Here is a 26,418-nt window from a genome sequence, read left to right on the forward strand (position 1 = left end):
TGCCTAAATGACTTCCTAGAACAAATCAGATAATGAAAATTCATTGAGAACTGGATATATCTGTGCATAGATCTGGTATGACTACTAGGAAATGGCTCTAGATCTAGGTGATCATATACTATAAGACCTTTAAAAATCATGTATTTGGTTATGCTGACACCAGAAATCTTGTTTTAAGAAAATAATGAATGGCCAGTAAAGACAAGATGAGGAATAACAAGTGTTGGTGAGGATGTGGGGGAAAGGGGACCCTCATGTGCTCTTGGTCAAAAGGTACATAGGGGCGGCCACTGTGAAGAACAGTATGGAGGTTCTTCAAAAAATTAAAAATAGCACTACTATACGATCCAGTAATTCCGCTACTGGATATTTACCAAAAGAATATGAAAACACTAATTCAGGAAGATACATGCACCCCTATGTTTACTGGCAGCATTATTACAATTGTCAAGGAATAGAGCAACCTAAGTGCTAGATGAATGGGTAAAGAAGATGTGGTATGCATATACAATGGAATATTACTCAGAAAAGAATGAAACCCGCCATTTGCAACAACATGGCTAGACATAGAGGGTATTATATGCTAAGTGAAATCAGTCAGAGAAAGACGAACACGATGTGATTTCACATACATGCCGAATCTAAAACAAAACCAAAAGAACAAACTCAAGAAGAGAAACAGACTCATAAATACAGAGAACCAACAAACTGCCCAAAACAAGGAGAAAGTAAGGTGAGTAAATGGGTGACGGGGATGGGGAAATAGAGGCTTCCAGTAAGGGAATGAATAAGTCATGGGGATGGAAGGTAGAGCTCAGGGACTATAGTCAGTGATATTGCAATAATGTTGTATGGTGACGGATGGCGAGAATTTACCCTGAAGTGCAGAGTTGTGATTGCTATGCTTTACACCTGAAACTAATGTAACATTGTGTGTCAACGATACCTCAATTAAAAATTTTTTTTAATGATAAAGAAACCAATCAACGGAACGGTTCATGGCACTTGGTTAATGAGTGTTTTAAATAACTGTTTTTTGCACTATTGTTGCTCTTTAGATCTTTTGTGTGTATTTAAAACATTTCCAATAAATATTGCTTTAAGTCCCTTTGGCAAAAACTTAAAGAACAACTATCTCCCATCGTACCTACTCATTGAAATGGTCCTTTAATAGACACAATGGTTTTTTTTTTAATTGCTAACAGACTTTATTTTATATGGTTTATAAAACAAGACAGTATATCTTCAAAAAGAATGAGGGGAGAGGATTCTTGTTTGGACTTTGCAAGGACGCTGTTTGATAATAAATATCCAATTGGAATGTACAATGAAAGAAAAATATATAAATCCTAAAGGGTAAGATATCTCAGCAATTAATCAATTCAGCTCCAAATAGTCAGTGTGTTATCAATTAGCTGTACAGTATTCCACAAAAGATCATCAGGCATCTTCCAGTTAATGATTAATTAAAAATGTAAAAATCATTTTAAGTATTTTTTATTTCCTCCACTCTATAGATATCTTTTTATTCTAAAACATATAAATCTGATACTTAATTCTAAGCTGAATCACAAATTTGTTTTTAAAGATTTTATTTATTTATTTGACAGACAGAGATCACAAGTCATGAGAGAGGCAGGCAGAGAGAGAGGAGGAAGCAGGCTCCCTGCTGAGCAGAGAGTCTGATGCGGGGCTCAATCCCAAGACCCTGGGATCATGACCTGAGCCGAAGGCAGAGGCTTTAACCCACTGAGCCACCCAGGTGCCCCCAATTTTTTTTTTAATAATGGAGAGAGGCGACTCTGGTTGCTGAAGTTCTGTTTGCCGGGTGCTCTTAGCAACCCTCCTCTTTTTGTCAGTTTGTTTCTTTCCGGAGGCTCTTTCTCCATTCCTGCACTCCTGTAGGGGGGTGAAGCCACCACGCTCATTTGAAGCCCACCAACCAACAGCCCACTCATGGCCAGCAGGGAAGGAACAGATCCCAGGCCAACTCTCAAAGGGCATCCAGGGACCCAGTGATTGGTTCAGGATGTAGGCGTGACCTAAGCGTGGCCAATCCGAGTCCTCCTGCTACCGGTCAGACTCCGGAGGAAAGACAGCCTTTCTTCCCCTCGCGTCACAAACAGTGGGAACACCAACTCAACGCTTGTCAGCAATTTAGAGAAAGGCTGTGTGAAGCAGGAAGAGACTAAATCCGATCTGCAAACAAAAGACAGAGACAAGCTGAGCTGAAAAATGAGAGGAAGAAAGTGATGACAGTTTTGTTTGAACCCCCAGATTTGGCCATGGGAAAAAAGTGAACCTTTCCCTAGACTTCAAAAGGAAGGAGTGGGAGTTTCTGACTCTTGCAATACATAGAACCCCTATAATATAATGTATTGGATTATTTTAAAAATCTCTTTTGTTCTTTCTTTTTTTTTTTTTTTTAAGTAGGTGCCACGCCCAACATGGGGCTTGAACTCACCATCCTGAGATCAACAGTAGCATGCTCTACTGACTGAGCCAGCTGGGCACCCCAGATTCTTTTAATATTTCTTTAATACCATCAGTCCCACTGGCTACAAAACTGATACACTTCATGATTCCAATTTTGTAAAATGAGGATGTATATAATGGTCTGTTGTAACAGATCAATTCAGGATACAATAGACCATCTATTTCGCACCAGGCAATGTACCTGTGTGCAAAGAGATAGAGATAAAGGGGAATGTGCCATAAAGCCAGCAAGCCAGGCAGGATGGATCTCCACAAAGTTCACAGCAGGTCCCTAAGGATAGTTTTCAGAGCTTCTAGATAAAGAAGTGATTTCCATCTCTTGGTATACTTATCTTTCATTTCCAAATCATCCACAATAAAGTATATTACATTTGAAATCAGAAAAAAAAAATGTCCTTGAAAAAGACTCTACTCCATTTATCAAACTAACAAGGCTATTTCTCATTAATTGTTGTTTTAATATTAATTAAGAGCATTTATATAATGTTGTTGAAAATCAAACTAAAATATATTATCTGTCATAGTATTTCATTTTGTGTGTCTCATAGCTGTTTCTTCCTATTAATCTCCCCAGTGTATTTGCATATCTCTTTTTTAAATTCCCTCACAAAAAACCTCCCTGAGTACTAAGTAGGAAATTATTCTGACCCTGAAATAAAACAATGGGAGTTCTTTAGATGAGAAAATCCCTTTGGACTGAATTTAAACAATAGCTGAAAGTTTGTTGCTTGTTGACTTCAACTCTCCCAAGAATGAGAGTCATTTGCCTCTTACCATGTGACTCATGGTTCTTTTCATCTTGGATCTTAAATGGGGAAAAAAATCACCAGTATCCCTTTCCATCAGTTTGAACCAAATGAGAAAAGAAATTTCATCTGGAAGAAACAAACCAAAATGAGGAACTGAATTTACATACTGTTTTTAGTTTTAGTTTCAAGTAACTCCTTATGGGAAACTCTGACCCTTTTAGCCTGGAAGCGTCACTTCGTAGCCCAGTCCCCTTGGCCCAGCCCTCACCCCCGCACCAGACACAACCGTAGGTGCAGGAAGTAGACCAAGATGGAGTGTTTGCAATATCAAAGCAAAGAAAAGGGGATCCAATGAGGTTGGGTCCTTAAAAGCCGGGGATCTGGGGTTCTTGTTGAAGTTGTCCTTTTGATTGTGTGACCCTGTACAAGTTGCTTCATCTCTGTCAGCCCCAATGTCCTCAACAATTCAGGGATAATAACACTAAGTACCAAAGATGTATGTTAAGCTGAGATGAAGTGTTCATGTGCCCAGCCCAGCGCCTAACACATGGTAAGGGCTACATGATTGTTCGCTATCATTATTAGTCAAGGACTTTCGCAAACAGTGTTCACTGTCCTCTGTCAACCTTCTCTGACACTCCCCGCTCCTCTTGTCCCCAAATAGAGCCAATCACCCCCACCTCCACCTCCATTCATTGTAGGAGGCACTTGGCAAGACTTTACGGCACTTAGTGCCTTCACGCATGCCTCCCTCCACTCTAGCATCAGCCCCGAAATTAATAATAATATAAGTAATAATATAAGCCTGCGTCTTATTTATCTTTGTGTGCCCAATGCCCAACATCTAGTAGACATCCCACAATCTTTAAAAGAATGAGTGATTGCATGCCTGGCGCTCTAACAGATCAGGAATTTGAGGCTCAGCAGTCATTAAGTGGCTTCGGCAAGACCCCAAGCTGGTAAGTGCTTGAGTCTGGCTCTTTCGTTTCAAGGGCCTAAGAGACAAGAGTAATACATGACAGTTTAATGTTTTGGGGAAATAGACAAGCTTGACCAGAAAGGGAACAAGATAAAGGAGCTGTTAGGGAAAAAAAAAAAAAAATTTTTTTTGATCAAACATATGTGACAATCACATGGTTCATTTGTAAGAAATGAAGACCTTGTCTAGACACGCACAAACCAGGCTTAAAACAAAGAAATGCAACTCCACTCGGTCAAATAAGCGATTACTTTGGAAATGATTCATCTCATTCCAGGGAACAATAAGCAGCTAATTGTAGAATCTTAGATTCAGTAGTTGGCGTGTTTTTAAGACCTCCTCAATCCTGTGGTTGGGGGACGTTGAGATTGTGTTCATCGGAATCATTGTTTTAAAACTCAGTGATTTTGAACTGGAGAGTGTGTTCTTTGGCAAATGTTCGAATGCAAAAATAGAACCACAAAGGGCAGTGATCCTTGTCACTCCTAAACACCTGGATATTGTACTAAAGTTTCAGTGACTTCTTTATAAGATTGAATCTCATCCATTTCTTTCTTTTTTTTAAGCCGATAAGTTTGTGCTTTGAAAGTCAGAGTCTTTTTGTCTCTGTTGCCTTTGTTGTGCAAGAATAAAAAGTTTTTAAACCCTTCTTGAAGACCAAAATCTACTCTTTTTTCTTTTTGCACGTTTGGTGCTAAAGAAAAGCAGAAACAATCACTTCTGCCCTGTTACCTTTGCCCCAACTCTCTTTTTGTCTGGTTTGGTGATCAGGCTGTTCCAAAGCAAATGTAGAGCCCTAGTGTAAACACAGCACATAAAGTCTGAGTGGAGGCCAACGCTGGCCTGACCAAGAGAGCTGTGGTCACTTACATGAGCTCCACAAGGCTGTCTCTTCATGGAGTTTAGTCCATGAACATGGACTGATCTGAAATTATAAAACTATAAAAGAATGACCCAAGTCAGCATGGCATTGCCTGCCCGAATTTTTTGGAGCAAACTTTCCTGTTAAACTGCTAATGAAAGAAAGAAAAAAAAAATACATGTTTCTATTATTTTGAAACCATGGAAAACATTAAAAGATTTAGAAAATTTTTCTGCAAAACTTTTTCAGTTAAAAAAGGAAATCCTGGCCACAGTTTGAAATCTCCCACATGTACTTTTTAGCTGAATAGCATAACAAATGCATTTGTTGTAACGTTCTCAGTCACAAAAAGCCAAAATGATTTTTACTCCAAATCAGGGAAGAAGAGAACCTGGGTGGCTCAGTCGCTTAAAGCGTCTGCCTTCAGCTCAGGTCATGTGGAGTCCCAGGATCGAGCCCCACATCGGGCTACCTCAGCAGAGAGCCTGCTTCTCCCCCGCCTCTCATCCTGCTCATGCTCGTGCTTTCTCGCTCTTTCACTCTCTCTCTCTCTCTCTCTCTCAAATAAATAAATAAAATCTTTTAGAAAATTAAAAAGACATGTGTCAGGGAAGAAGTTAGCCTGACAGCCACCAAGCGATAAAGTTACAAATTTACTGTTTGACTTTACCTTAAAATGTTTTCATGTTCTCTAGAAAAGGAGGTACAAACCATGAAACTTTTTCAAGCACTGGATACCTCTTCTGTTTTCAGCAACTTGTGAAAAGCAGGCCAAAACTTAAAAAACGGAAATGCCCATCAACGTTAACAGCGCACACAGGAAGTTACATTTTCTGTGCTTAAAGTTGTCACAGAGTCAAGCATCCTTCTTATCCCGGAACGGGCTGAAGCTGTATCTGGAAGTATGTTGTACGTCCCCCAGGGCTAATGCTTTATCAGTTTCGGAACCGTCTGAAAATTCAAAAGAGCAAGTTCTCACCCTTTTATGTGGTCTTTCATTACATGGTTTGCTCATTTTTATTTTATTTTATTTTTTTAAGAGAGGCCAGTGGCTTTCTCATGTTGTAAGCAAATGGATCAATAGGATTCAGCAAGAAAGAGAGCCAAAAGCCAAATTTGCAAAGGTTTACCGCTGGGATGCCAGAAAAATGTTTTTCGCTGAATTCCTTGCGAGCCATTTCCCTGGCCTGATCAGGCACCTGAGGGGAAAAAATTGGCATTTTGCACAATTGCAAAGATCAAGTACGGTGGTTATGAAGTCCCCATTCCAGCCAGTGGGAGTGGTGTCCACAAAGAAGTCCGCAGTAGCAAGCGCCCTGGACAAAACCCAGTATCCTTATCATAGTCTGTCTTTCTCCGTACTTTGCTCTGCGCTGGTAGCTAGCAGCCGCTTTAGAGAAATCAAATCCGCTCCCTCTACCGGGGCCATTATGTCAAAGTCAGGTCTATCAGCAATAGACTGGAAGAGGTCCAGTCGTTGCTACGGAAGGTGGTGTCAGAGCCTGCAAAGGGTTTTATAGTTAAATCCAAAGAGATTTTCACCGAGGTCTGTGTTGTTGTTGTTGTTGTTTTTACTTATGGGAATTTTATGTTATTTTTATATTTTTCTAAAGATTTTATTTATTTATTTCACACACAGAGAGAGAGAGAGAACATAAGCCAGGGAGAGAGGCAGAAGGAGAAGACGACTCCCCGTTGAGCAGTCTGGACCTCGACCCCAGGACCCTGGGATCATGACCCAAGCCAGAAGCAGACCCTTAACCGACTGAGCCACCCTGGCATCCCTGCTTATGGGAATTTTAATGCCTCAATTCGTTCCGACTCTTGACCCTTCTACCATTTTTTAAAATGACAATCCAAAAAATTACATCGTGTTTTTAAGATACTCAAGAGATTTTTTCGAATCTTCCAAGGCTGTCCTACATGATCATGAAGACACTGGAAGTTTTTTGGTTTTATTTTTGTTTGGGGCTTTTACAAAAAGATTTATTTTTATTTATTTATTTAAGGGGAGCAAGAGCCAGAAAGTGTGAGAGAGAGAAAGAGTACCTGTGAGGGGAGTAGCAGAGGGAGAGGGAGAAGCAGGCTCCCCTCTGAGCAGGAGGCCCCATACAGGACTCAATCTCAGGACCCTGGGATTATGAACTGAGCCAAAGGCAGACGCTTAACCGACAGAGCCACCCAGGAGCCCTGCTTTTATTTTTGTTTGTGGTTTTTAATGGGGAGTTTGAATGTAGTATTCAATGACTTGAGGCTGTTACTTCGAACCCACAAAAACACAAGGGGAATCTGGAGGTTTGAGATGGCTGACATGAGGAAGATTTCATTTACTTTCTTTTCAATATTGGTAAGATATTTCATAGACCAAGAATTCTTCTTTGCTTTTCTAGAACTCTTGGTAGATACATGTTTCGAGTTCAGCCATTTCTTTTTAACCTCAGGATGATGTATCAGGTGACACTTTCAACATCTGGCCCAAAGGGGAAGACACTTGCTCAGCCATTGCACTGAGTTCAGCAGTACAAAAAACTACTTGATCATTGATATATTTTTTTTTTCCTTTTGAACCACTGGTGCAAGAGGGGTTTTATTTAGGAACCAGACATCATTTTTGTCAAAGTCACTATCTCGGAGCATTTGCGTAGAAGGACCTGTCAGTTCAAAATGCAGAGGGCTCTTTGCTTATATGATGTTTCCCGAATTCACATCGAGCTCTTTCTGCCATTTCATTTTATTTTGACAGGTCGGGCTGGTCCTACCGAAGGACTGTATGTATACTGGCTCATAAAGCCAATGAGACTTTTGTGAGGGTAGAGCAGGGGTTGGCGAACTATGGTTAGCCCCCTGTTGTTGTACAGCCTGGGAGCTAAGAAGAGTTTCACGTTTTTAAATAATTGGAAAGAAACACAAGAAGAATAACTTTTCATGACCTGTGAAAGTTATATGAAATTTAAATTCGCTATCCATAAGTGAAGGTTTACTGGAACATGGCCATGTTCATTCATTTATAAGTCGCCTGTGACTACTTTCGAAACAAAAGTACAGAGCTGACTCGTTGCTCACAAAGCCTAAAATATTTACTACCTGGCCCTTTACAGGAAAAGTTGGCTAATCCCTGATGAAAAGAATAAATACAGTTGTTGAATGGCTCTTTTAGACATCAGAGGTTTTCAGGGTTTTGGCTGACGGGTTTTGAAACGTGCAGTTTGGAATGGCTTAGCTTTCGATATGAGTAAGAGTGAAAAGCTTTAGTACATTGAACTGTTACACAGATGATAGAATGAATAAACTCTGAAAAGGCCTTTAGAATCATCTGTTGTCAAAAATATGCCATCTTGGGATGTCTGGGTGGCTCAGTGGGTTAAGCCACTGTCTTCCGCTCGGGTCATGATCCCAGGGTCCTGGGATCGAGCCCCACATCAGGCTCTCTGCTCAGCGGGGAGCCTGCTTCCTCCTCTCTCTCTGCCTGCCTCTCTGCCTGCTTGTCATCTCTCTCTGTCAAATAAATAAATAAAATCTTTAAAAAAATATATGCCATCTTTTTTTTTAAGATTTTATTTATTTATTTGGCAGACAGAGATGACAAGTAGGCAGAGAGGCAGGCAGAGAGAGAGGAGAAAGCAGGCTCCCTGCTGAGAAGAGAGCCCGATGTGGGACTCGATCCCACGACCCTGAGATCATGACCTGAGCGGAAGGCAGAGGCTTTAACCCACTGAGCCACCCAGGCACCCCATCTGTTTTTTGTTTGTTTGTTTGTTTGTTTTGTCTCCTGGAACCAAATTTGCTGGACACACCACGGTCTTTCCCTACGGCCCCGGGACTGTCAGGATGTGAGCTGGGATCTGTGCTAGGGTGGAGTTGGACATGCAAGTGTCCTATCCATCAGGGGCGTCACTTCCTGGTGACCATGGGCTGCATGTCTCCTGATTCTGAAATTTGCTTCCTTGAAAAACATCCTGAAGCCAACTTGATTTTTGGCCCTTTGTCTCTTGCATGGACGGAGTGAAGTATGGGCAGCTCGGTGATCTCCCAGATAACGTGATAGAAAGCTGCCTTCCAGCCGGCTGAATTAGCAAGTTTAAGTCCAAGGTAGGCTCCTTCCCCACCTGGCTTTGCCCACCAGTACCCACCTCAAAAAATACCTTCTTCACTGTTATTCTTAGCATAGTTTGACTTGTCTGCATCACACAAGATAATATTTCTTATTTTTTTTTAAAGATTTTATTTATTTTGAGAAAGAGAGAGAGAGAGCAATGAGTAGGGGGGAGGGATAGAAGGAGAAACAGACTCTCCACCGAGCAGGGACCCTGACGTCAGACTTGATCCCAGGACCCTGGGATCATGACCTGAGCTGAAGGCAGACGCTTAACCGACTGAGCCAACAAGGCACCCCCAGAAGGTGATGTTCCTCTAATCTGGATATCCCCCAGGGCTCAGCAACCTATGGACATATATGAGGGCACTTTTACAACATTAACCCAAATTTCCTATTCTTGTTTCTGCTCACAAATCCCTCTGCCCCTCTCCCTGCATTACCCACAACCACCTGCCATGAGTTTGGGGGTTCCCATGGATGCCCCCATGCGTTCCAGGACCAAATTGTCAGTGCCGACACGCAGGGCCATCTGCCTCACTCTGTTTCTCGTGTGTGGGAGCTCAGGACCGCCCCTGTGAAGGGTAACCACTGTGGGCACTTCCCTCCCACCACACGCCTCCTAACCTTGGGCTCCCCAAACGGCTAATTCTCCGTGTATCAGAGCAAGGCAGCAGTCCTCACAGAAAGGGGAGAAATATCTTCCCCAAAGGCATGGTTCTCTGCTGCCAGTCATCCCAGACTTCTGCTTGTGTTTAGAACTCTCCAAATTCCCACAGAAACAGCTTATTCAGTTATCACTGCTTTGAAGATTGGTGTGTTTTACAGATTGATAAAGGCAGGGCACAATCATGAGCCCAGTGGCACCTGCTGGGGAGTTCCGGGACCCACAACCAGGTCGAACTCCAAAGCTTTGCAAGTCCTATTGCTTTTCCAGCCTGGGGTTCACAGCCAAGTTCAGATTTTCTTCCACCTTTCTAACCTGTTAGACCGTCTCTTACTTATCTCCGACCCTAAATATTTTGAAAAAGTAAGGCAGCCAACATCTCGTTTCTAATCGCTTGCAGAAGTACATATGTAGTATGAACCTATAATGCTTTAATTGCCTAATTATTTCAAATCTCCAAGGAAAATGCTATTGCTCTGCTTAGTTGAATTCTTCCAAAGTTTTATAAAATGTGGGAAGCTCTGCAATTTTGATCAACACAGCAGAGCTATGATGTGAATTCTTAGAAAGATAATACTGAAAAAGAGAGAAAATGGTAGAACAATTCTTATCGCAATAGGAATGCATGAAGTTGTGCATTACATGTTAGCAAGCTTAATCAAGTGCGTATTAATGCTATTATACACCATGATTAAGTAGGTTTTATTCTAAGAATTCAGGAATGTTCCAGAGGAAAAATTTGGAACCTCTTTATGTGTGTGTGAATGTGCACGAACAGCATGGAGAAATTCACACTAAAATAATATGGGGGTCACACTAGGGGACAAGATTACAAATTATGTTTACTTCTTCCTTTTCCTTCTCTTTAAAGTCATTGGGGATATAACAAAGAGACGATCTTATTTATAATAGCAAATAATAGAATAGAATAGATACAATATAATACAATACAATACAATACCTAGGTGATATTTAACAAGAAATCTGCACTGCTGATGTGAAGAAACTTTACTGGGGCTGCTAAAAGAGGGCTTTAGTAATTGAAAATATCCTACAACAAAAATAAATGCCAGGTCTCTACAAAATATCTATAAATTTAATCCAACTTCAATAGAAATTTCAAGAAAATATTTGAAACCTATGAAAACAATTTTTAAACTTATTTGATAGAACAAATATATCACCAAAAATAGTAAAAAATAAATAAATAAATAACAAGGGAAGACTCACTGTCCCACATACTAAAACATGTTTTAAAATCACAGTAATTAACACTACATGCTAATGGCCAAAACTAGGTAGAAAGATTTATGGAACAGAAGACCAGAAACAGATTCACATATAAACAGATTATGATGGTATCATTCAAATCAATGTGAAAATTATCAACAGAGATAGAACAACTTGCTAATAAATTTCAATGGCATTAAAGTTTAAATGTAAAAGATGAAACCACAGATGAACACTGCTTGCCATTTCTTTTCCACACTCAAATTTTCCATGCCAGGGCACCTGGGTGGCTCAGTGGGTTAAGCCTCTGCCTTCAGCTCAGGTCATGGTCTCAGGGTCCTGGGATTGAGGCCCACATCGGGCTCTCTGCTCGGCGGGGAGCCTGCTTCCCCCTCTCTCTCTGCCTGCCTCTCTGCCTACTTGTGATCTCTCTCTCTTTGTCAAATAAATCAATAAAATCTTTTTTTTAAAATTTCCATGCCAAATCTGGAAGGTAATACAACATCCAACATATCTATTTACATTGAAAATAAATTTCATGGGGTGCCTGGGTGGCTTAGTCGGTTAAGCATCTGCCTTCAGCTCAGGTCATAATCCCAGGGTCCTAGGATGAAGCCCCTCACTGGGTTCCCTGCTCAGTGAGGGGAGTCTGCTTCTCCTTCTCCCTCTGCCCCTCCTCCCTGCTTGTGTTCTCTCTCTCTCAAAAAAAGTAAATAAATCTTTTTAAAAAAGAAAGTAAATTCCAAAAACATAACAAAATAAATACTGTGTCATCATCCTTCTCTTGGGAAAAGGATAGTGACTTTTGGAGGAAGAAAGGCATTTTTACTTTTGTGAACCGTCATTACAGACAGAATTTTAGTACTCTAACAAAACATTATGATTTTTAAAAGATATAAAATTTTTAATTGAAGTATAAGTAACACACAGTGTTATGTTAGTTTCAGGCATACAGTATAATGATTCAACAATACTGTACATTATTCAGAGCTCATCACTGTAAGCATATTCTTCTAATTTCAGATTTCTGAATTTTCTGGGTTAAGCACAGCAAAAGCTGTTTATTAATATCTAAATATATTCTCTTAAGCATCATTGCTTTTTTTTTTTTTTTTTCAAAAAAAAAAATCCTACCTATTTTTATGGATCTTCACAGTTTTTTAATTACAGGAGGGGAAAAACCCCATATCCATTGATAGCTAGCTGCCTTAGCTTGATTTCCAACCTAAAACAGGGCTTGGGAACAGGATTCTTGTGAAATGATTGTGAAACAGGTCTCAGAAGCAGGGAGAGAAAGGTGTGGGATGTGGGATGTGGTCGTGGTTCCCTGGCTGCTGTCTGGCCCCTTAGGGCAGCTCTCCAGCACAAACCACACACAGATGTCCCTCCCAGAGAAAAGGTGGCTGGTCTTTTGTGTGTCCTGCCACTCAGAGCCACAGGCTGCTGCCATTGGAAGGGGGAGGAAAAAAACCTTAATTCCTCATGTGATATGCCCCCTGTCCAGGTCCCCCCCCACACACACTTTTCAACCAGAGCCCTAAGAAGAAAGGGGCAGCTGGGGCCCATTGGCAGCCCACACTCAGGGCAGCTGAGAGTGAGGACACAGCCCAGAGAAGAAATGAGGTAGTTCCAGTGTTGCCTCTTGAATTCCATTTGAATTTCAGATAAACAAAGGATAATTCTTTAATATCAGCATGCCCCCCGCAATATTTACACTAAAATATTTGCATTTATATTAATAGATGATATTTTTATTTTACATTTTACAGTTATTACAGTTTATGTTCTATTTATGTATTTTAACTCAAACGTAGCCTCTGCACATCTGAAATCCCACCTTAACTGGGCACCCTGCATTTTTAGCTGCTTCGTTTGGCAACCCAGGATGGGTCCCTAACACCATCCACTTTAATAGTTCCCAGGTGCCAGGCTCTTGTATGGAAATTACTTCATTTAGACCTCAGAACAACCCTGTAAGAGTAGTAGTACCTTCCTTTTACTACAAATGAGTGGAAGGTCACACAGAGGTGACTGAAAGAAGCAGGACATGGGCTCAGTGTGAGCCCTGGGCCAGGGCACATACAGCTTCCGCAATCCACGCCGAGTGGGACCCCTTAAATCTCTCCTCCATCACACTAGCTCCTCACCCAGAGGCTCCCCAATGGGAAAAACCCCAAATAGAAAATTACCTATGTGAATCCTAAAAGCACTGGGAAAAATTCCCACTCACCCTTTCCCTCCCGCCACAGTCACCTCCCGCCATCTCACACAGTCAAATGCTCTCTGCTCTCGAAGGAAGAGCTCTTTTCCTACTTAAGGCAACATGGCTTAGAACCAAGAGAGATAAGCTGGGACGCCTGGGTGGCTCAGTTGGTTAAGCAGCTGCCTTCGGCTCAGGTCATGATCCCAGCGTACTGGGATCGAGTCCCACATCAGGCTCCTTGCTCGGCGGGGAGCCTGCTTCTCCCTCTGCCTCTGCCTGTCATTCTGTCTGCCTGTGCTCGCTTCCCCCCCCCCCCGCCCCGATAAATAAATAAAATCTTAAAAAAAAAAAAAAAAAAAAAAAAAGAACCAAGAGAAATAAGCAAACCAAAAATCCTAGGCTTGAATTGGAAACCGCCTAAACCCCTGACCCAGCAGGTCCACTTCCCCTTAAAGAAAAAAGAGCCTTCCCTAATGGTAAGCCCCAGCCTCACGGACAAGCTTTGTACTAACAGATGAACAAGTTCATACCTAAATGAAAGGCTTATAACAGGAAAGGAGCTAAAAAATCAGAAGAAAATCCCAACCCTTGGATTAGGATTCATAGTTAGCCTGATTGGGTCTTAAAAGAGTCTTTAGAATTTGTAATAGACTTACTTAGGCTTATACACTTAAGTGTCATAATATATGCTGCTTCTGTCCTTCCAAATGTTGTTAGGGAGGCACGTATCTGAGTTTATGTGTATATATGCAGAGAAAGACACATGTATACAGACAGAGAAGAACAGAAAGCGTGTGCAAAGAGACTGGAATCAATTGAAGTAGAAGTTATCTATGGAGCCATTTAGCTTTTGGACACCAGAATTAACAAATCGTCCAAGTAGCCAACGATAAAGAAATGAATGGCATAGAAAAGTCCTAGTCAAGGGGCACTCCTTCCTCGGTGAAGGAAAAACTTAGCTAATCGTAGTATATTTGCCACTAATATTTTAGATTTTTGTTGGCGTTGAAAGGAAGACCCAGAAGAGCAGAAACTCCCATCTGTTTTGTTCCCTGATGAATCCCGAGTGCCTGAGCGGGGCCTGATGTGCAGGAAGCATCCATAAACATTTGTTGAGTGAGTTAAATGTCAGCATACAAATAACCAGAGAACATATGAACATGTTGGTTCAGAGCTGTAGGCGATGGAGAGCAAAAAGCAATAGCTTGAACTTGGACAACTGCACAGTGGGGCTATATTTCCAAAGCTGTTCTAATGACATTTGCCTTCCTTCCGCCATGTTTCTGTGCTAATAATCCTGTGCCAAGGGGCACCTGGGGGCTTAGCCAGTGGAGCATCCGACTCTTGATTTCGGCTCAGATCACAACCTCGGGGTTGTGACATCGAGCCCCGAACCAGTCCCCACTCTCCGCTTGGAGTCCGCTTGTCCCTTTCCCTATTCCCACTTGTGCGTGCGCTCTCAAATAAATATACAATGCTTCTCTTCACAGGGAACCAGCCTCCAGCTCCAGGTTAGTCATGCATCGTGATATTAAATCAGACTTGGCCGTGAAAAGGAAGTGTTCTAACTGCATTCTGTCTGGTCTTCGGTTAATTTCTAACTCTCTCTAATTTGGGGACCTGCCTTTAATGGTTTCAAGTTGTCCTCCTGGTTTTTATCTGTACTGCTTTCTCAGTTAGGGTAATAGGGATATTGCTCCTCCAAGTGTCCAAAATCTATTAGGACAATCCTATAGGGGAATGGGGGAGGGGAGCATTTGGGTGACCTGCATACTTTTGAGTCCTCTTTCTCAAAACTGGGGGAACTGTCATTGCCTGAGCCCAGCTTCAGGCACGCTAACACTCGGGTCTTTGGACTTGTGTTTAATATTTCCTCATTCACCCATTCATTCCAACCATCACCGACTACTACAGGGCGCCCTGCTTGCCTCTAGGCATCCAGAGATAAGAAGCCTAGACTTTTTTCTTCAATGGCACCGCAGGCCCTTTACAGCAGAATCAGGCTGATTCTTATCTATAACCTTCGCAGTACCTGGGAGGTAACCGAGTAAAATTTCGATCGCGGTGTCTCCTCTGCTCGCCAGGGAACAAAATCAGGCGTCTCGACATGGCCAAGTGCCTCCCTGAAGCCGGTCCAAGCCGCCTGCACCTGGGCCGTTTGTCAACTTGCCCAGGGCCCCTCCACCCCGGAACCATCCACCGCCCGCCTCCAGGTGCCAGGGACGCCTTCTGCGGTGTGGGCTGCAGGCCTGGGCTCAGGGCTCATTTTCCTAATCTCTAACCCTCCCGCCCTCCTTGTTTGGCTCTCCTACGCGCAGCCTGTATCTCAAGCCTGTTCCCAGGATTGTTTTTCCCTTTAGGCTTCCAAAACCTGCCTGAGCCCTGACTGCAGTTGATTTGAGATCAAGCTGTCTTTTCTGTGTGCCATCTCTTCCACACTCTGGAAAAGGTTTTATTTGGCTGTTCAGAGCACAGCTAGCCACCCACCTAGAGCTGATGGGCTGTTTTGATGGGGGGGGGGGGGAGTTTCGTTTATGGCCTTCCCCTACCACTTCTGAATTCAAGCACCAGCTTTATATTTAAAATGTAGTTTTGGGGCCCCTGGGTGGCTCGGTCAGTTAAGGGTCTGCCTCCAGCTTAGGTCATGATCCCAGGGTCCCAGGATCAAGTCCCGAGTTGGGCTTCCTGCTCGGTGGGGAGCTTTCTTCTCCCTCTCCTGTTCTCCCTGCTTGTGTTCCCTCTCTGTCAAATAAATAAATAAATAAATAGAATATTTTAAAATAAAATATATTTCAGTTGAACAAACCTTACCCAAGAGCCTACAAGGGATGCCCACTGCACTGAGGAACTGGTTGCAAGAGGGCTCCAAGGAAGAAGACATGGCAGAATTGGCAGTCTAGTGGGGTAGACAGGCAGGCAAATAATGGTTGTATGATATAAAAAATACTCCAGCATGCAAGAATATGGAAGTACTGCTGAGATGGAACAGTAGAGAAAGACAGACAGACACACACACACGCACGCGCACGTGCGAGCACGCGTCTCTGCAGAGAGAATGCCAGTCAGCTTCCAGAAGGAGACTCCTGGAAGCAGCCAGAGAGCTGGGGGTGGAGGTGGAAAGAACGACGAAGGACTGGGCTCAATGGGTCCCACGGGTCAAGTTGGTTGTGACGGCTCCTGTGTGTAAAGTTTGTATTTTACATTGTAGCTGCTGATTTTTTGGAGCTTTTTTTGGGAGCATGAAGATCCCTTTTTAATGTTTAAAAAAAGAAAATGACCAGGCACCTCTGCTGTGAAAATAGTTGTTTTTTTAATATCCTAGGATTAAGAAAATACATATAAAAACATGTAGTAATACATGACTTGAAATTAGTGTGTTAATGAATTAGAATCTGTGCAAGCATTTGTGAGCCCTTATTCGGAACAGAGAGGGTGTTTGGGCACTCTGAGGAGCCCAGCCACACACTGCCGCCTTGGCCCCGTCCTCCACTGCCCTACCCTCAGATGCCCAGGCTCTGGGAGCTAAGAACCATTAATATTTCCCTCACTGGAGTTTTAAGGAAGGCAGATATGTTCTCTGTTAGAAGACGTTCTCTCTGGTAGTTATGAAAAATACACTGAATGAGGAAGTCTCTGGGGTCAGAGAAATCTGCTGAGAAGTTACTGAGTTTCAATGATAGAAGCTTTATGCAAAATTGTGTGTGTGTGTGTGTGTGTGTGTGTGTGTGTGCTCTGTACAATAGGTTTATAGGTGAATCAGGTTTTTTTTTTCACTTTCCTTTTATTTTTCTTCCTATAAAGATTGATAAAAGCTACTTTCAGAAAATCTCTATTACAGTCTTCTAAAATAAAAGAAATTTTAAAATTCTGATCTAATCTTTGATTTTCAAAAACCCCATGTGATTTTGATTTCACACACATAAGATTTGATTGTGTAGGATAAACCCAGTTTCCAAATGATGATCTAAATGTGTTTCATGATTCTTAACGATTACTACAACTAATACCATTAAGATACAGCATTATATCTCTTTTGTAACTTGGATGAGTTTTTCTCCTCTATCAAGATCAGGTCTGTTGGAGTTAAGGACCACATGAACTCCTCTTGGATTTGCCAACACTGCCGGCCACTGCAAAGGAGACATACATGCTTTCTCCAGAGGCTTTGAAGCACATCAACTTAAAACTGCTGAAACAACTGTTTAACTTCCCTTTCAGCTGTAAGAGCTTTGAAGTGGCCAAATGATGACACCAGCCTGACTTCTTGTTCGTCTGGACCATGTTCCTTCCTTACGCTGCCTGTAGCTCAAGTTTTCACTTTCTATAATAAAGAGTTTTCAGAAAAACAGACATTTTGCGAGGCTGAATTTGCTCTTCAAAGAACAACAGGCTAAATTTGCTTACGTTCCTGCCCACTAAATCCAAGCATCCAGTAGACCGTTTATCACTTTCTGAATACATGAAATGTGCAAAGTGAGAAACAGATAAAAGTTTCAGATTTTATGACACATGTTGGTTATCTATTGTATCATGCCCCTGAATGCCAAAAAGCCAAAAGACTTTGTAGTTAGTGTTTTGTTAAGCTTCTAGAGAAGGAATCCACATGAAGGATGATATAATAGAATTTATTCTCTACTCATAAATCCCCACCCATCCAGGAGAGAATAGACCCCTAATGTTTGCATTCTTTTAAGTCAGCCCTTGCCTAAAGTTCACCCCTTCCTGAAATTCGACTCAACTGTTCAGCACATGTCGACCCTGCAGTAATGAATTGGCACAAGCCTAATTCTTATGATGATTAATGGAGCGCCTCAGATGCAGCCCTATTATTTCATCCAAAGTTAAAACAGTGATTCATCATTAATCACTATAAGAAATGGGCTCAGTGATTCATAATTCTAAGCCAGCCCATTTCCTTAAGGGTCTCATTTGCCTTTTGTTATTCCAGAAGTGGCACGGTTCACAGCCTTGTGCTGCTTGTACTCTGACATGCACATTTTTGGATTAATTCTCTTTAAAGAGTCACGTACCCCCAAAATATTTACTTACAGCCCCAAAGCCTCTGAAAATTCATACTTCTTTCTGGACCTCACTTCCCTTGGATTGTCTGTTTTAAAAGAAGCATCCTCACCCAGAGACTGAACAAATTAATGGCAAATCAATAATCGTCATGGCTACCTGTGGTCCTCTGTTTGGAGGAGGGCCACTTAGACTGAAATGTACTCCCCTTGATAACTTTTTCATTGCTACCTTTCACCTATAGCCAGATTGTCACTAGTGGCTGAGGAAGAGCAGCAACACAAACTATGCTTCACTGTCCAGTCTTGGCCCAAAGTCACAGACAAAGACAGCATCACAGTTGTCTCCTGGACAGGAAACACACATTGCCACCTGCCAGCCTGATGCTATTTTCTCTAAAGCTGCCACGTTGCATAAGGATCTGATGCTCTTCTACTTAAATAAAAGAAATGAAAGCTTTGGGGGGTTTTGTTTGTTTGTTTTTAGATTTTACTTATTTTTTTGAAAGATGGAGACACAGTGAGAGAGGGAACACAAACAAGGGGAGTGAGAGAGGGTGAAGCAGGCTTCCCACTGAGCGGGGAGCCTGATATGGGGCTCGATCCCAGGACCCTGGGATCATGACCTGAACCAAAGGTGGACACTTAACAACTGAGCCACCCAGGCGCCCCAAATGAAAGCTTTTGTTTAGCTATAGCATTATTGTCTGCCTTTTGATATTTTCCTCCTTTGGGCCTGGCAGTAAATTCTGGATGACAACTTAGCAACTTAGCAACATCCAGTGATGGCATTTAGGAATAGAGAGCTTGGGAAGGACATGTAACTTGTCATGATGATCCCTAATATTGTCTCTCAAGAATTTATCATCTCTAGCCAAGTCAATTAGGCAAAGAAATTAAATAAAAGGGGGGCGCCTGGGTGGCTCAGTGGATTAAAGCCTTTGCCTTCGGCTCAGGTCATGATCTCAGGGTCCTGGGATTGAGTCCTGCATTGGGCTTTCTGCTCAACAGGGAGCCTGCTTCCCTCTCTCTCTCTATCTGCCTGCCTCTCTGCCTACTTGTGATCTGTCTGTCAAATAGATAAATAAAATCTTTAAAAAAAAAAAAAGAAATTAAATAAGAGGCACTCAGATTGGAAAGGGGGCATTAAAACAATCTCTATTTGTAGATGACATGATCTGGTATACAGAAAATCCTAAGGACTCCACTAAAAAACACTATTAGAACTAATAAACAAGCTCAGCAGGGTTGCAGGATACAAGAAAAATATACAAAAATCTATTGTAGTTCTATACAATAGCAATAAAAAGAATACACGAGAAATTAAGAAAGTACATTTCCAATAGCATCAACAAAAATATAGTACTTAGAAATAAATTTAACAAAGTAAGTGTAAAACTTACACTCTGAAAACTATAAAACATTGTGGGCAGAAGTTAAAGAACTATATAAATGGAAAGGCATCTCACATTCATGGATTAGAAGACGTAAGACTATTGTTAAAATGGCAATACTCCTGGAGTCCCTAGCTGGCTCTGTTGGCAGAGCACGTGACTCTCCATTGTGGGGTCATGAGTTTGAGCCCGATGTTGGGCACAGAGATTACTTAATAAAAAAATTTTTTTAAGTGAATAAAAAATTTAATTGAATTGAACTTGATTTTAAAAGATGGTAATACTCCCCAAATTATCTACAGATTCAACATACCCCTGTCAAAATTCCAGCTGACTTGTTTGCAAAAATTGGCAAGAATGTGGTAAAAAAAAAAAACGGATCCCACAGAATGGGATAAAATTTTTGCAAATAATATATCTGATGAGAGGTTTGTATTAAAAATGTATATAAAGAATTATTACAACTCAGTCATAAAGACAAAAACCCAATTTTTAAAAGGTGACAAAGATCCAAGTAGACATTTTTCCAAAGAAAAGAAGCAAATAACCAATAAGCACAAAAAAAAAAGACTATCAATGCCACCAGTCATCAAAGAAATGCAAATTAAGACCACAATAAAATACCACTTCACATGTACTAGGAAGGCTAGAATCAATAAGCATTGGTGAGAATGGGTAGAAATCGGAACATTAATACTCTGTTGGTGGGAATATAAAGTGGTGCAGTCACTTTAGAAAACAAAGTGGTAACTCATCATGACCTTAGACATAAGGTCATGTCACCATGTGACTCAGCAAGTCCAAACCAGAGGTATACACTGAAGAGTAATGGAAATTTATATGCACACAAATATTTGTACACAAATGTTCATAGAAATGTTATTCATAACAGCCAAAAAATAGAAACAACTCACACGTCTATCAACTGACGAATGGATAAAGTGTGGTATAGCCAGACAATAAAAAATTATCCCCAATAAAAAGAAATTAAGTACAGACAAATGCTATAGTATGGATAATCCTTGAAAACATTATGCTAAGTGAAAGAATCTAGTCAACAACAACAACAAAAAGAATCTAGTTAAAAGGACCATATATCTGCATAAGATGTCCCACAATAGGCAAACCCACAGAAATAGTTAGTGCTTCCCTAGGGCTGGAGAAGGTGGAGAGCATATGGGGGATTGAGGAATGTTGGCTAAGGAATATGAGGTTTCCTTTTCGGGTGATGAAAATGTTCTAAAATTGATTACGATAATAGACACACAACCCTGTGAATATACTAAAAGTCACTGATTGCACGCTTAAATGGATAAAGTGGATATACTATTAATTATGTCTCAAGCTTTTTTTGACATAAAAAAAAGGAAATTAAAAGAAAAAGCCCTCGTGACTTGAAAGTTGTTCCTTTTTAAAGCTTTTGTAAAGACAAATCAACTTCCCCAGGGTGTCAACAAAAAAAATTTAGGGTGCTATTTGAAGTTCTGGTATAATTTTTCATGCTGGGATTTACTAACTAATTTTGACCAGTCTCTTGCTTGATTTGTACTATTTTTGTCTATGCCATTAAAATGGTGATTAATAAAATAGTGATTAATACATCGAGGGTGTGTGCCTTGTGTGTGTGCATTGTGAGTCATGATCTTTGCCATCGATAATCACTGTCATAGTTAAGCAAGACAACTTGCCTAATGAAAATATTGAGAAATCTATCCTTCCTATTAAATTAAGAAAAAAATTTTCAGGGGCGCCCGGGTGGCTCAGTTGGTTAGGCAACAACCTTTGGCTCAGGTCATGATCCTGGAGTCCCAGGATCGAGTCCCACGTCACACTCCCTGCTCAGTAAGGTCTGCTTCTACCTCTGACCCCCGTCTTGTGCTCTTGCTCTCACTCTCTCTTTCTTTCAAATAAATAAATAAATTAAGTCTTTAAACAAAAAAAATTTTTTTTCCAGAAAAGACCCTGCGGTCATGTATGAAATAGATTCATCCTTCATCATCCATGTACATGTAGTGGGATTCAACAGGCTTAACAACTTTGGAGAGCAAAAAGCAGGGTGGAAGAGGATGTCTTCCATACTTTAGGCAACTTTTTGGTCACCTTTCCCATTGCTCCAAGCAAAACTGGAGGCTTGTGAGTAATTAATATTATGCAATTCATCAAAATAATTGTGGTTTTAAAAATACGTATGTTTACCATCTCTTTAAAAATGCCCTTTTGCTCATGGTGACAGATCCTACTAGACACCCTTGATACCCTCATCCTTTTCTTCCTTAGGAAGCTGTGAACGTGGCCAATAAAAAATACACTTCCTATCCTCCCCGGTAGCTAGGTGTGGCCACATAACTAGGTTCTGGGAAATGGGAAAGAAACAGGAGTGGCCTGTACAATTTGCAAAATCTCTCCTTGAAAGGAAGGAGTATACCTTTATTTCTGCTCTGTATGCTTCCTGTGGGTAAGGGTATGGACAAATGGCCTCTCCTGCAGCACCCTACTTCAACCATAAAATGGCCTTGGCAATGGGGGCTTTGCAAGCTAGAGTAACAAGAAAGCCTGGGGTTCCCCTGGACAATCTGCTTCCAGTCTTTTACATGAGGGAGAAACTTTTTCTTCTTTACGCCACTTCTATTTGGACTGTTTAGTCCCTGGCAACCGATCCTACATCTTCATCATTAGACTTGCCCACTCAAATGTCTTTGGATGCCCCCAGGTCTCTATAATCAAAGCCCAGCCTTCCTAGCCTGAATGTGGGATCTGAGAGCACAGCTTGGTGCAGGAGATTCAAGTGGGGGATTGGCACATTGGCCATCATAAGAGGAAAGGGCACCAAGGTGTCATATTCATTAACCATAAACAGCGCTGCCTTGTCTTTCCTTGTGTGGATCCCATTCCACTTCTAACAAGAGCCCTGCCTCCTAGCCCAATGGCCTGTGTTGGTTCCACCCAATATGCGCCATCTGTCTCTCTGTTATTCTCATTCTCTCTCTTCTTTATCACTCTCAGACTTTTTCATTCTATTGCCTCTGCCTAGAATCTTTCTTATATCTCTCACCTAAACACCACAGGTTCCCATTTTATTTGTTTATTTAAAGATTTTGTTTATTTGGGAGACAGAGAGAGATAGCATGAGCAAGAGGAGGGGGAGGAGGAGGGAGAAGCAGACTCTTCACCCAGTGTGAAACATGGAGCCCAGTGCAGTGCTGAATGTGGGGCCTGACGCAGGGCTTGATCCCAGGACCCTGAGACCATAACCCGAGCCGAAGTCAGACGCTCAACCAACTTCGCCCCCCCATCCCGGTTTATGGCTCCCCTGTGAGTACCCCTACTCTAGCTTTTTCACTTTCCACCCTATTGTCTCTGCATTTCTATTATGCTTATCATCCAAGTTCTCAAGTGACACTGACTATATGCATCACGTTATATTTCTATTCGTCCTTTAGAGTATAACCTGCTTTCTCAAGCAGATTTACGGTTTGCCTAAGGACCAAAATCATTTCCAGTGTGTCTTTGCATCTCCAGTAGGCCAGGATAGTGGCATGTGCATGTTAAGAGCTCCGTAGCTGCTTGCTACTGCTGTAAATGATACTGTTGATCCCATGAACGAACTTCAGCAAATGGGTAACCCTTGAAAGTTTGGCCCCATCACACCCCTCAGAAAACTCCTTGGCCTTCGGACCTATCCTCTCTGCAGTCTTCAAGAGATGTCCCTTGGAAGATTTCTCTGAACCATTCAAACCTATTTGCCCTGATTAGACTTTGCAAATACCTCCACGATTGCTCATTACTTTATATAATAATCACTTGTTTGCTTGTTTATCTTTGGTCCTTGATTGCAAACTCCTGGAACATGAGTATGATGTCTTATTCATCTGCGTATAGCTTGCACTCAGCCAACGACTGGCATATAATAAATACTCTATAAATGTTTGTTGAATAAATACATGAATGATAAATAAAGACAAAAGCCCAAGAAGGCTCCTGACTTCCCATTGAATTTGCTCTTCTGTCTTTCAAGCTGATCTCTGGAGCCCTTTGACCCCAAGTCCCAGGCTTTCAGTGGCTCTGTGGACATTAACTGTCCCCTTTGACGCCCACCCAGATCACACGGTGGCCCCTCCTCCAGCTCCACCAAAATGATAATGAAGTCCATGTGAAACCAGCCTGCATTCAAGTGAAACCAAGGAGAAAAGGTTGTTTGTCAAACTTAAAAGACAGATGTTAGTACTTCTCAGTTTCAAACTGAATCCTAACCCTTGTGAAGTTCAAGTTTCATTTCTGCTTGGCCAAATGGACTTTCCTGATTCTATGTAAAAGAAGTGTAAGGGTCTATATTAGAAGGCTTTGAGGGCATTGGTATTCTCTCTGAGTGATTGCCCAATTTTATTTTGGTAACTAACAGACACATCTCTTTTCTCATAAAGAGCAAAGGGTTTACAACTCAAGGAAAAAAATAATGTTTTTGCCTTTGTTCTTGGCAAGTTGTACAGTTCGTAGCTCCACATTGATATTCAAGAAACAGGTAGAGGCAATTCCCAAGATCCAACTGCTACTGGCTTTTACTCCTGGGAGGAGAGAGGGTTCAGGGAGCCAGACTGGGGGAGGAACATGAGTGCGCTCTGTTCTCTACCCAGCTCTGACTCATGCTGAAATCCTCTGTGCCTCTATGTCCCTGTCTAGAAAATGGGCTAATCACCTTGCCTCCAATCTGCCTCCCAGGAGTGTTGCAAGGATTAATGAGTTAATAATGTTTGAGGAGCACTTTGAGCTTTGGATGAAAGATACAGAAGAACAAAGTGTGATGGATATTATGCATAATTAAAAGCTCTAGCAGAAACATTGGCCCGAGTTAACCCCCCCAACACCACAATAACTGGCACTCAGACATAGCATAGAACCAGTATTCAAATATATATATCATTTTCCATGAAAGGGAATTTTAATCTGATCGCATGATTACACTAAACTAACTTGTTTCATGACCAGAACCATCCTAATCACTGTGGGTAAATGGAAGTTTCCATCAGCATCCTGAGGCTATGCTTATTGCCCCAACCTGGGGCTCACATACGCTGTGATTCTCACACACCACACTGTGACCTTCTTAAAGATAGACATTTCTGAAGAAATTTTAGGGATGTTGAGAAGGTCCCCCACCCTCAAGCCATTTCCCATGTGATCCTGGACTCTTGAAGCTCCTTTAATCGGAGACAACGTTCTTTTCAAATTATACGGAAGATTTCAAATACAAATACCATGCAGAATGGCAAAGCAGAGGAGCCAGCCTGTGAATGAAGTCTACCCCCGATGCAAATGATGGCAGATCCTACCTCCCACTCAACACAGGTCTCTCAGTAGGAGAAAGAGAACAAATGACTTTGAGTTCAAGAGCCAAGATGAGGTCTTCCAAAATAAGAGGGTCTGGGTGCCAGAAACACAGTCGCAAGCTCTTTCACAACTTCGCACGGAGCAGAGGCTGCAAAATACGGAACTCTCTCTCCTTCCTCCACCAAACAGCCTATGCTCACCCCTACCCTCCTGAGATGCACACACGATACATACTGGAAACCCTCGGGCAGGAGGGAAATGACCCTCTGTGCTGCCCTTGCTAATACAGCAGGTGCAAAGGCAGAGTACCGTGAGTACTCATCAAAAGTAATCCCAATCGCACTTCTCCCAGATGACCACATATACTTTTTAATAGCAGCGGCCTCTGAGTACTTTCAACTTGCCAAGTGCTCTCTTTGCTTATCAAATTGATGTCCGAGCTGGAGAGGACAGAAAGCAGGGTCTGCACGTTAGAGGTTATACTGTCCATCACCCCCTCATGGGTCTGCTACTGACACTAAAGCAAAATACGATGCTAGGGGAGAAGCCTCAGGGATGAACAGTCACGGCCAAAGAAATAGGTGGCCAAGTGGCTGAGGTCGTAGGAACTAAGTCTGTGGGCTCAAGGGTAAAGCCCTGAGAACTGTGATGACTTCTTCATGCATGTGAAGCATTGTCGCTTGACAGAGGAAATTTGCTTTCTCTGTGTCATTCCAGAACACAGAGCGGGGCCTAACGCCCAACCTGTTAACACATTTCAGTGCAACGGAAGGATCCACTTTCTAACAGCGCTAACCCAAGGTGGAGTTACCAGGCCACTGTCCACCTCCCAAACTTGGAGAATATCGAGTGTGATTTAAGTCTCATTAAGCGACACTTCACAGTGAGAAGCATTAGTGAGATACTGGTACGTGCTGATCTGAGAGTGGGGAAAAAGAGCAAAGAAAAGTGTGACGTGATGGCATGACCAGTTCAGACCCATGTCTAGCAAATTATTCTCTCCAGACTCCTCTTTCAATATTTACCTCGTATTTATTACCTAAATGAGTCTTCGAGAATTTTAAGATCTGTTATAAAGAATAATTATTCCCTACAGAATAAAAGGCCTAGGTTTGTTTTCTAAAACAAAAACAAGAAATTCAAATAAATACAGATTCTGATCTTCTGAATTGTGTGGAGAAGTGGGTAGAAGAAAAAGCTGTAGAAATCAGCGAGTTTTGAGACAGAAAAGAGACGGAAGGCCAAGGACGTACCTTTGGCCGCGCACATCCCCGGGCTGTCCTGTAGGTGGCAGCATGTGTTTGTGGCTGTCGCATCCATTTTGAATGGCGGCTGGAGGGCAACTGGGTTGGGTTGGAGTTCAGCTGCTTCAATTTTCAGAACATCCAGCATAATCAATGAA

At 41.8% G+C, this 26,418-nt stretch overlaps 2 long non-coding RNA genes across 3 annotated transcripts; one reads left to right on the forward strand and one right to left on the reverse strand.

The window, feature by feature from the left end:
• Positions 1-1,575: 1,575 nt before the first annotated feature.
• LOC309858607 lies at positions 1,576-26,418 on the reverse strand. 2 transcript variants are annotated; one of them, XR_014308270.1, is made up of 3 exons: positions 26,270-26,418; positions 3,271-3,371; positions 1,576-2,199 (listed from the first exon to the last, which is right to left on the reverse strand). It is a non-coding gene; the product is annotated as an uncharacterized lncRNA (long non-coding RNA). The 2 variants fall into 2 exon arrangements; XR_014308271.1 differs by lacking the exon at positions 26,270-26,418 and adding an exon at positions 5,757-5,819.
• LOC309858615 lies at positions 9,100-16,084 on the forward strand. The gene is made up of 3 exons (XR_014308274.1): positions 9,100-9,175; positions 14,272-14,395; positions 15,364-16,084. It is a non-coding gene; the product is annotated as an uncharacterized lncRNA (long non-coding RNA).

The sequence above is a fragment of the Mustela nivalis genome (genome assembly GCF_964662115.1).
Source record: "Mustela nivalis genome assembly, chromosome: 2".
In the NCBI taxonomy this organism is placed as follows: Eukaryota; Metazoa; Chordata; class Mammalia; order Carnivora; family Mustelidae; genus Mustela; species Mustela nivalis.